Consider the following 12,455-nt stretch of genomic DNA (forward strand, 5'->3'; position numbering starts at 1 on the left):
GTGACCCATCGTGACCTCACTTCTATACCGACTATCACTGTTAGGTCACACACTCTACTTTCTAGTCTTTGTCTTCTGGGCATCAATACCACAATACACAATGCCATCAATAATAACAGCAAATATAATGTCAAGGTCTGATACACACACATGGCATTTCCAAGTAAGGAGCCTGAGTTGTTTTCAGAGACATATTCCTGAAAATAAAGACTCACGGCCAAATGGTATGTGCAGAGAGAGAGAGGTCTCCATCAGGTTCAGCTGCTCTGAGCTTGGGGAACCACATGGAAAAGGGGGAGGAAGTATTGAAGGAGTCAGAGAGGAAGAAGGACACCAGGAGAGCCTGACCCACCAAATTAGCTAAGAAGATCCCAAAAAGACTGAAGCAGAAAGCATGGGGTCTGCATTGATCTGCACCAGGTACTCTGCATAGTGTTATGACTGTCCGTTTGGTGTTTCTTTGGGACTCCTAACCATGGAAAAACTGTATTTGCTGGCTCTTTTGTTCTATTGTGTTGGATTGTCCAGCCTTGATAGGAGGGATTATGTCTTGTCTTACTGTATCTTGTTTTGTCCTGTTTGGTTGTCATGCCTTGAAGACCTGCTCTTTTCTGAAGAGGAAACAGAGCTGGGGTGGGTCTAGGTAAGAGGAAAGCTTGAGACTGGCTGGGAGGAGTGGAGGGAAGGGAAACTGTGGCCAGGATGTATTGTATGAGAGAAGAATCTAATTTCAATATACAGAAGGGAATGAAACAGGATAAGCATGCCTCTTACATGGAAGTTAGTATGTTCTTGTATACCTTTATCATAATGTAATAGGAGTGCCCCATTTCATCCTTCACAAACATCATTGGTCAGTGTTTCTGTGGCTATAACTTCAATGTTGAGACAGGAATCTACTGTGATAGCTACCTAGCAGAACACATGTAAGTGTCATTTGTGATAAAGCTAATGTCTTTGGTACTTGATTTGTTCTGGTCCCATGTTGAATTCTGACACAGGGTCTCACTCTGTAGTTCATTCTGACCCAAGTCTCTTCATCCTCCTCTCAACCTTCACTGTGCTTAGTGGTAGGATGCCACAACACCTGGTTCAATGGATTACACGTGACAATTTTCATTGCTGATGATACTGGGTCTACCACGATTTCTGAGGAAATAAGAACAAGAAGAGAGATCCACAAAGTAAAAATGGGTTAACTTCATTTTAAAGAACACACACCACATTCTTTTAGTGTTAACTTGGACATGGTTAAGGAGATAGGTATTTTGACTATTTGGCTCCTGCCTTCATTTTAATTTATAATCTCAAACAGATTTATTCAGTTTCCAACATCCATTATTCACCTTACTCTTGTGATTGTATGAGAGGAAGCTTCTAAAGGGACTAGGGACTTTATTCCCACATTCAATCCTCAGTATGACATAGGTGTTTGTCACCAACTCCTTTCTCTGGGATGTTTCTTATATTTACCTCTGTGTTCCAAGTTAACCAAATTTGTTAAGTGCGTATAATGAGTTAGTAGAGCCACAGTGCATATATTAAAGCAATCTTGTGGTTGTATAGTGTCATGTTTTATTCTCACTGATCTGTTTGTCATCTGTGTATACTGAAACCTATCTCTGGATTTTGAATAAGTCATTAATTTTTTCCTATTGCTATCTGCAACTAGAGCAGCAGCATACACCCATGACTAGCTTACTGCAGTACACTTCTGTCTCCCCATTGCTGTAACCAAGGGAGAAGATGACTACTGGACTCTGTAAAAGATGTATTGGGGTACATCTACCATATCATGATAGAGGTAGCCATGGACATACTAGCTTTCCTGTTAGTATGCTTATTGAAACTGCATATTGATATTGCCATTATTTCAGTTCTTCATAGGAGAGAATGCTTGGGAGGGTTCTTACTTGTATTTTGACTTTTACAGTATTTCCAGCCCCTCTTCACCAATGTTCCCTGAGTCATAGATGCAGGGATTGTAATGTATACGTACTCAATGTGACTTAGCACCATGTGGTCCATTGATCTGTGCATTGTACTTTGTATTGGTTTTCTGTGATGGTTTTTAAATGCTGTAAAGAAGTCTTCTTTGATGGGGGCTGCTAACTACACCCATCTGTGGTTATAACAATTATACTTATCATATGATAAGGAATTATACGCTTTTGTAAAGTATTAGTAGTAGATTCTTTTCTAAGCACCTTAGTAGTACCTGAAATTGGCAAGGCTTCTAGAATCAGGCATGATATTCCTCCTATTTGGATGGAGCTCACATCCAATTAGACAGCTGTTGATTACCACTATTATGTGAGTGTCTTTTATTGCACCTCCACGGGTATTTCATTGTGTTAGTAAGTGCTGTGGTTCATAGATGTTGCAGCTGGGTAAGGTTTTTATGGCTTCCCTCCATGGCAGCTTGTCCTGGACCTTTTGGTAGCATGGAGGCTTGGCAGCAGGAAGGAGGCTTTCAGAATAGATCCAATCAACAGATCTGAGATTTGTATCCTAAGTGTGCAGTGTTTTCAGCAGTAGCAGCTCCCCTTCAACCTTTGAGAAGCAACCAAGGGCTACATCAGTAATCTAAATTGTTTGGAGAGTCACTTGGACTTCCCTGACCAGCCATTCAGAAGCAAGTTTCTCGTGCCTGGTACTGGATTTTTTTTTCCTAGTCTATGATTCTTGTGGGGGGAATATTATCGTCTCAAGTGACATAATTTCCAAATATATAAAAATAATTTGATTCTTTTATGCTTTGTCAAACATGCTTGACATTCTTTTTACTGTTCTCATTTTTTTAGAGTAGATTATTACATAAATAACATTTTATGTCCTATTATAGGATGCTTGCAGTCAGATTTTTCTTTTATTGCTGGGGATGGATCCAATGTCCTCCCACAATCTGGGCAAGCGCATTACTACGGAGCCTGCCAGTCATGCTTAACTTCTCTTTTGTGAATCAAAGCATTGTTCTTAGGTTACAGTGAGAATCGGTTTTCTTGGATTATAATGACAATATTAAATCATTTTTATAATATATTTTAAGATAAAACATTACATGGTTTATCCCTTCCCTTTCTTTCTTACAAGTCCTCCTATTTCTCTCCCTCTCAAAGAGATGGGCTCTTGTACATGTTTATAAAGACACAAATATAGGAATACAATTTTCTGTCTCCATTTTTGTTGTTCGTGTGCATATGATTTCAGAACTGACTATTTTGTATTGAATAGCCAGCTAGGGAGATCATCCTGAAGTAGGCTTATTCTCCCTCTCAATAGTCATTGACTCCCTGTAGTTCTTTGTCTAGCAGTTGCAACCCATGAGATTCTTCTTCTCCTGAGTTACCGTGTCTATTGATGCTGCCATTGTTTGAGTCTTGCTTAGGCAGCCATTTGTAGGAGACACAATCTCAGAAAAGTTCCTAGTTTTCTGCATTTTACCATCTTTTCCTCCCTTCTTTTACAGTGTTCCCCGAGTCATAAATGCAGGAGTTTTGTTTTATGTGGTATCCATTAGTGTGAGGATCCCGAGTATCCATTATTTCTGCATGGTGTCCAGTTGTGGTTTTCTCCAATGGTCATCAGTTGCTGTATAGAGAAAGTTATAGGAGAAATTGCAGAGTTTGCTTAGAGATTATGTTTGTCTACCAAAGTGGAAGTTGTAGGCTTTCTTTTAACATCCATGACCTCACTCACTTGTTAGTGAAATTTCGAGTAGAAGACATGATTTCCCTCCAGTTGAATACACCCTCAGTCCAATCAGACAGCAGTTGGGTATTAACAACATATGGGTGCCACTCTTATACTTGAAGGGTATTTTCCATGCTGGTCAATTCTGAGGTTCATAGGAATCACCTGCTTTTTAACTTTTTTATCCTCATGTTTGGAATGTAAGGTTGATGGAAATTATAAAATCGCAAAAATTTAGAAAGAGTAAGATGAGATATAAATTAAGCTTAGAGGATATATATAGCTCTAGTAAAAGCTAATGAGGTAATGAATTTCTATTTTGAAGCCCTACTTTTAAATAATGTATACAAAGTGACTTTAATAGTTAGAATTTGATCTAATTATGGGTGAGTAAGCAGCATGAGTCTTAAGTAGGAAGCTCATTAGATAGTGGGAATTAATAGTTTGCCAAGATCCCTACTGCCAGAGATGCCTATTAATAGAGTGGGCTTTAATGGTTTAAAATTTACTCTGAGTTATGCTCTACATTGTTTGGGCGATACAACTTTTCTCTGCAGAACTGTAGGAATGAAACACAGGGACAATGTGCATAGAAGATCAAATTCTGAAAGCCTTATAAGTGAGGTAGGCAAGGAGACCCACATGAATCACTCAGAAAGTCCTTAACCACAGCAGTCTCAGCATGGTGAGGGACAGAGTGAGTCCCCAGACATCTTTTCTCAAGTGGGCACATGAGTAGGGTTTGTTGGCTAGAACTCAAGTCAGTGGTGAAGTTAATGACTTATCTCTGTGCCTTCACTTAATGCCTACCTTGAGCTCCCAACGTGGAGAAATTTGAGCCAGAGAAGCTTAGCGAAAGCTTTAAAGTCCAGGAACTGGTCAGGTGACTCTGCAAGTAAAGGTGCTTGCTATTATGCCCATGAAACTGAGACTAGTCTCCAGAATCCTGGATCCTGCAAATTGTCCTGTGACTTTCATATATTTTTTGGCATGTGTGTGAATATGAATGCAAGTTCATACACACACACACACACACACACACACAAACTCACAAACATGCACATTCATACACACACAAACTCACAATCAATGAATAAATAAATCAGTGTAAGATGAAAAATTAGGTAAAAAGTTATTAAAATTATTTCGATTTGATTCTACTTTAACATGAGTCAACTTGGCTTTTAAGAACTGACCTTGGTCTTACACATGTTGTCACAACAGCTGTGAGTTTATGTGTGTAACTTAACTGTGGTGTCTAGGAAACAGATTCTTCCTATTCTGACTTTTATAGTTCTTCCAACCCCAATGCCTCAGGGGCCCCTTAGGAAGAGGGAATGCTATACAACTGTCCCATGTGGGGCTGAGACACCCCCCCCAACCTCAGTTTCTCTGGGCAGGACAAATTGGAATTGATGAGTTTTGGTTGTTTAACATCTTTTATCTTTTGTTTGTTTTTAAAAAAGACACAAAGTTAGGTAGAAAAGGCGACAGGGAGCTGGGGAAAGGGGATGGAATGTGATCAAAATGCATCACACAAAATCTTCAAAGTACTGGAAAAAGAAGAATTGATCCAGGACCAGAGAAATAGTTCATGGTGAAAATAAAAAAATGTTCAAGAATTTCGAGACTCATTATCATTGAATGAGGAAAAGCTAAGCATTGCTTGCTTGATCCTTGTTGCTATCTCCTTTCTCTTGTTTTCCAACTCTTTCTCATGTTTTTGTTTCTATTATGTTATTGCTAAACACTCTGGCTCTTTTTCCTCTTAGTGTATGATTGTATTTCTGTAGATAGCCTGGTAATCGATATAAAAATACTTGTCAAGTCAACTGTACAAGCCAGTATGCTTTCACAGGGTACAGTCATCATTATGACCTTCTCTCCCCTCAAAGAATCTTTCTTCAGGTCTAGCCATTGAGGAATGGAAAAATTGTTCTTTGAGATTACGTATTTGACAGACATAAAGTGAATCCTGTGCCATGTTAGACAAATGATGAATGTATCACGTCTGTCCTAAGGAGGATTCTCTCATTATTTTCACTTCCTTCCTCTAACGTTTGACAGTGTTATCCCCTATGCCATGGTGTTGAGGTTGATGATGGAGAATGGGAGACATGAACACCTCCATTAGGAGGAACAGGTGCTGCTGTTGCAAATGTAATGCTTTCTCATGAGAAATCCTACTCCCTTTTCTTTTTTAAATAAAGTCCTACTATTTTATCATCTTCAAAATTCACTTACAAACAAGCATAAACTTTAGTGGGATATATGGAACTTTGTGTCAATTTTCAGATGCTAGAAAATGTACATGATTTGACTTTTATGCTATGGATTTGTTTTTAGAGTCAGAGGTTTTCATTCCTAAAGTCCATCTCATGGGATTTATCTGAATTCCAATATAGGAAGTTGATTGTTTATTAAACCATTTCTGGATTTAAAGGTACTATCTTTCTATCGAATTTGTGCTAATTATATCTTACTACCTTATTTCTGTTTTATTTTCATTAGGAAAGTCAAACTCAACAAGCATATCAAAGAAGATTACAAAATAATTTTTCACAGTCAACTGAGTATTCAATGTGAACTTATCAACCCCCTTTTCTGCTCTGTGGACTTTCATCTCTTCTGCTCTTAGCAGGTCCAGACTGAGTCCCCAGCCCCAGGAGGAAGTGTCCAGTGCTCATCAGTGCTGTAGCTGATCTGTAATCTGACAGAAACTGCAAGACAGTCACATGCCGGTCACAGGCAATTCACTTAGCTTAAAATGTAGCAAACATAAAAACACAAACAAAATGTCTTTGAATGGGAAGGTGTTTAGGATAGATGGACAAGAAAGACATAGCAGCCCTCATGCTTACGGCCAATGGCTCTAAGGGAACACACATGTAGGAAACATGCCCTCCTATGATCCCTACCTAATAGTATTTGTTGAATGATCACATCAGAGTGGCCATATAGGTGATACACACATAGTAGAAAAACTATAATTCTATACATGCTTTTGAGACAGTAACGTACTCTAATTATTGAGCCAGCTTATTTTATGAAGACTTCACTAACCCTACTCAAACAACTTTTTGAAGTGATTTTATCATGGATATTTCCAAATTACAATTGTAATGTTTGTTTAATCGCATTTAGAAATAATTATATTTTTAATTTTTTTATATTTATATATTATAATTTTGTATATTTTTCTATAAATGTATTTATAGAAATATATAATACATATAAATATAATATATATAAATATGTGTTAAATATGTTATTTTTATCATTATATTTTATATGATGGTGATTCTATTAAATCTTTGCACAGGGGAGTTCATTATCATGCATAGTAAATTGATTCTACAGTAGACTTGATGATAACAGATGAAGCCTCAAAAGGGTGATACTATACAATGTGTTTGTAAATTGAGAATTAATAATGCATTTAGAATTATCTGGCCACCTTGAATTGCAGTTTCTTGTATGGTTATACTACTTGTTGGAAAAGTCATCACAAGATCCTAGAGAGATGACTCAGGGATTAAGAGTTTTTGATGTTCTTTTGGAGAAACAAGTTCAGTTCCTAGCACCCATATCAAGCAGCTCACCTAACCCATGATACAGGGCTTCTAACACCTTATTCTGGGTACTATAAGCACCCACATATCCAGGAACATACCTGAAGCCTGCACACGTGTACACACACACACACACACACACACACACACACACACACATGCATGCATGCAAGCATGTGTGTGCATACACATGCACATATACACCACAAATAAATAAAAATTAACCTCTTGAAAAATCATGACAAACTCTGAACTGGTTCTCAAGTACAGAATTCAATTGAAGAAAGCTTATTAAGACCCATTCAATGTAGCAACCATAGCATTGATTTAAATAAGAATCTATCCTCTGACATAGACCCCTTCAACATTACTGTCTACAGATCACTGACTTTATTGTCAACAGTTGTTTCCACAGTTAAGGACAATAAACCATATCTTAGACCTGTATAAATCCCAGAGCTAATGTCTAAACAACGAATTTTAGTCTATTAGGAGCTGTAGTTTCCTGAGAGAACAACTAATTCAGAAGTAGAGTTTAGTCTGGGGATACATGTATTTTAGCAATGCAAATACCAAGCAAGAGGGTCCACACTAGAAATATACAAGCCACTTTTCTAGGGTTGAAGAAAGAATGGCAGAAGAATAGATAATCCTAAGGTTGATCAGACAGTAAAGTCCAGAACCATCCAGTGGTCAGTAAAACAGTACCCCAAAGTCCTGGGGAAATAACAAAAATCAAGTGAGACTCACTTCAGGGAGCAGCAAAGTATGTTACCACAGAAGATCTTCCATCCATCTGTCTATCTCTTCTTTATCTACATATATTCAACACTAGAGGAGACAGTGGGAAGTTAGCCTATTTCCAAATCCAGCATCTGTTTACAGGGCTAATCCTGGAAAATTCTCAGTAAAACAGCTTAGCAGTCTCAGTCTGTGCTTAGTTATTTTAGATTTCCCCAGTCTGCCAGTGAGAGACAGCTTAATAGTAGCATCTCTCCCTTGTGCTTGTTTGGGCCATCTGTCTACTATGATAAAATACACCCTCATCTCTCCAGCCCTAATTGTTTGTGTGTGCATGTGTGTGTGTGTGTGGGGATGTATATGTGGATGGGTGTTTCCATGTATGCTTAATATAGGTGAGTATGTTTGTGTATGTGTACATGTGGGTGAATGTGCACATGTATTTGTTGTTCAGAAGTCTCCCTCTATCACTGTCAACCTTGTTTTATGAGACAGAATCTATTTTGGCTAGACAAAATATACCCCAGGATCCTTCTGAACCCACCTGTGTGCTGTTAGGGTTCCATCCTCAGCCGTTTTGTATAGGTGTTGGGGACACAAACAGCACCCCTCAAGCTTGCAGTAGGAGCTCTCTCCTCCTGAGCCTTGCTCTAGCCCTGATATTGTGCTCTTTTTCAACTGTGACTAAACAATGCTCCTAAAGAGAAGTAATGTTGCTGGCATGGTAACCCAGGACATCGTACCCCTTGACTGTCCTCTGTGCCCCAGAATGTCAGCGTTGGGAGAGAAGAAACCAGAGGCGCTTTCCTGGAAACAGCTCTACTTAAGGCATGCAAAAGAGTCTACTGGGGAATGAAGCCCATGCATAGGGACAAAGAGCTACTGTCAACTGTAGGTATAGCATGACAAGTTGCAGAAAGCAAGATCTTTTTGTGTGTGTGTGACTTGGGTCAACTTCTTCAACTTCAGTGTTCCCTGGGACAGAATTTGGATACAAAGCAATTCAGAAAGTAGTCTCCATTGTATGCTGATGTGTGGAGCTATCAATGAATGCTATATGTACGCAGGAAACATTCTGCAAAACTTCAGCTCGACTTTTCTCATCTCCTGTGATTCTGAGATTCCTCAGGCATCATCTGGTCCTAGAGGTTCTCAAATATTTCATTTTGCTGAAGAGATGTCTTATTATGAAATTCTAGGTCTGTGTCACCTTTGCTGAAACTGTTTCTATGGCTTTCATGTGCTCAAGTGTTTGTTAATCTTGATAGATATCACAGGTGACAGGAAGAGCCTTGGTTAATCTGTACTTAAATCTCTCATTTAATATTAGCATCTCACTAATTACTCCATGCTACTAAAAAGGTCATCCCCAAAGATACTTGCTGCATACCGACACCCATATTGGAATTTTAGTATTTCACCGCTTAAAGACTTAAAAGTCAGCAGGCATCTGAGAAGGAATCAATATGTAGAATAAATAGGATCCCAAGCTGCGTGCTGAGGAGACGCCTGGAGTAAGACAGAACAGGCCTCACTGTAACTGACACATTGCTCTCATCTCTTGTCAGAGCCCATCCCTTTCACTCCTTTTCTCCCACTGCGATGATTTTTTTTGAAGACTGTAAGGCCATCAAATGGCCAGCCTCCAAGTAAAGTATTGCCTGATGGGTTTCAGTGACTCTCTCCTTTCGACCTTACCATTCAACAACAAAGCTCTCCCATTGGCTGGGAAGTCTTCTCACATTGTCTGATGTCAGGCCAGGCCCGAGTCTGTTGCCCTAGGCTATTAGAGAAAGATCTATCATTGTTTCCACCCCCTGCTAATGTAACAGTATCTTGTGTTAGATGGGTAAGGCCTGCTCAACTACAGGTATTTGTTTCATAGAATTTTATTAATACAGATGACTAAAATTGAAATTCCTTCTAAATATGTCTAGGAATGAATATTTTAAAAAAATAATGTATATAATGAGATAGTTACAATTCCCAAAGGGTCGGGAGTTTTCTGCAGTCGATGATAATAGATGAACTAATGAAACCAGGTTATATGTTTTCCTGATTTATTAAGTTCCACCTTGGTTAATTATTATGCACATTGTAATTAATCCTTCTGGGACATTTCTTCCATTTGTGAGATTCCATGTGTGAGAATCCTAGACACAAAACCGATGTCGCTGATTTACGCCCCTGTTTAACCCGACACATCACAGAGCCAGGCCTGTCGTGCATGGCGCGGTCACAATCTCTGCATACCAATATCCTTGGTGACTCAGAGTGGACACAGATGGTAATCATCTCAAGTTCAAATTTAAGATGACTTCTGTGGGTTTCAAAATCACTAAAACTGTTAGTCCCTCTAATTTGGGCTCAGACTCCCACAGCACATTCTTCTTGCATGAGATAGAAATCTAAAGGCATAATAGGTATTAATTACCATTTCCTATGCTCATCCCGAGCTTGAAAGCAATTTATCATTCCCTATCTCATTTGTTCACAATATAAATAAAAGATAAAGGGCTTTAGTTCACTTTCATTACACGATGTTTCCACGACTTCTTTTCATATCCTTTGATTTCTCTGTATGAAGTTTTGCTTACCACCCATTTTGCTTAGCCTTTGTTCTTCGGCACTGTTTAAATGAAAATAATTTTGTAAGTATGGCAACAGTCACCTTGGCCTGGGAAGTTCTAGAATGAGCAGAGCATTAGCATTTCCAGTGTTGTTTAGAAAAATGGCACTTTTGATCTTAGACATAAAGGAGAATTTCACCACTGTAGCCCCTCTCTTTTCCTGTTGTTCTTTCCAATGCTTCAGTTGTTAAATTCAGGAGTATTGTTTTTCCACTAACTTCCAGAGAATTAATTATGTAGGAGCTATGTATGTGTGTCATGTTAGGTAGATAGATAGATAGATAGATAGATAGATAGATAGATAGATAGATAGATAGATAGATAGAAATAGATATATAGATAGACCAATGGATGGATAGATAGATGGGCAAATACATAGGTGGATAGATAGACCAATTGATCAAGAGATAGGTAGATACGTTGATACATAGGCAGATAGGTGGATATAGAACAGATTAAAAAAGAGACAGAAACAGAGGCAGTGGCAGACAGAACCATTCGGAGCGTTTAGAAACAATTTCAGATCAGTGAGGTCAGTTAGTCCTACCCCCAACTCAGTTTCAACAATGAAATTGAACAGCACAAGTTTGTATCATTGTCCCTCTTTGCTCTACTAGCCTTTATTCATGCTTCAAAATGAATATTGTTTTTAAAAGTGGGTATTTCTTTTACAATATTTTTTTTAAATTTATTTTACATCCTGCCATCTCCTCCCTCCTCTCCGCCCACACCCCACTGCCACCTCCCTTCCTTAGTCCACCCCTCATTTGTTTCTGTTCAAGAAAGGGGCAGGGCTCCCATGGGCATCAGAAAACCATGACATATCAAGCTGCCATAAGACCAAGAACTTCCCTCTGTATTCAGGCTGGGCAAGGCAATCCAGCTGAGGAATAAGCCGACCCTAGAACCGGGGACAGCCCCTACTCCCATTGCTAGGAGTCCCACAAATAGACCAAGCTATACAACAGTCACATGCATGCCAGGGGCCTAGGTCACTTCCACGCAGGCTCTCTGGTCGTTGGTTCAGTCACTTTGAGCCCCCATGAGCATCCTTTTTATGTAACTTCACACTCTATTCATTCTTACTGTGCAACTGCTGCCTGTATCCATGACGGAGATTCCCTGATCCGTACGCTAGAACTGAACGCCTGTGCAGGCACTCTGTCTCGTGCGTGAAATGATTTTCAATTCTGAAAAAAAAATATGTGAAAGAAGGACTTGGAGGAATCCCCTGTCTATCTACCAGAATCTGTTCTTTTCTACTGGCATTTGCCTTGACTCTGGTATCAGCAGATGAACGATAATTCCCTTTAAGGAGCTGTCTGTATAGTGTTGCGTTAATCACATCCCGTTTCTGGATGTGAAGGACATCTAATGGAGGCACTTCAGCTGTGGCGAAGGGCACAGTGAAGAAGAGGTTGCTCTGTCACCTCCAAATAGTGTAATTGAAGCAATTAACATCTTTATCTGCTTAGAGTCTCAGCTCTTTATTTTCAGATAAGTTTTTATTCCAACCACTTGAAGACAAAATTACATAGTGACCAAGACAGACCAATACTGATAAGTCATTTAAACACTAGGGCCAAGTGCTTTTTCTTTCTTTCTTTCTTTTCTTTTTTCTTTTTTTTTTAGGGGTCTAGGATCAGCAGAAATGAGGTTTCCAAATATTTCTTCTTACAATATCACATTTTCCTGGCACTCAGAAGCCATTATTAGTTACAATAGCCTGCATCAGTTAATTTTGACATGACAAAAGCAGGATGCCAAAAATTGGAGAGTCTAACTTATGTAACATGAGGGCCTGCTTGTTGGGGTTTCT

The 12,455-nt window shown here is 39.0% G+C and overlaps 1 long non-coding RNA gene across 1 annotated transcript; it reads right to left on the reverse strand.

The window, feature by feature from the left end:
- Nucleotides 1-376: 376 nt before the first annotated feature.
- LOC125411203 (uncharacterized) lies at nucleotides 377-8,621 on the reverse strand. The gene is made up of 3 exons (XR_007235272.3): nucleotides 8,551-8,621; nucleotides 4,504-4,582; nucleotides 377-1,149 (listed from the first exon to the last, which is right to left on the reverse strand). It is a non-coding gene; the product is annotated as an uncharacterized LOC125411203 (long non-coding RNA).
- Between the last annotated feature and the right edge of the window lie 3,834 nt (nucleotides 8,622-12,455).

This window comes from Myodes glareolus, chromosome 18 (assembly GCF_982192425.1).
Source record: "Myodes glareolus chromosome 18, mMyoGla1.1, whole genome shotgun sequence".
Classification (NCBI taxonomy): domain Eukaryota; kingdom Metazoa; phylum Chordata; class Mammalia; order Rodentia; family Cricetidae; genus Myodes; species Myodes glareolus.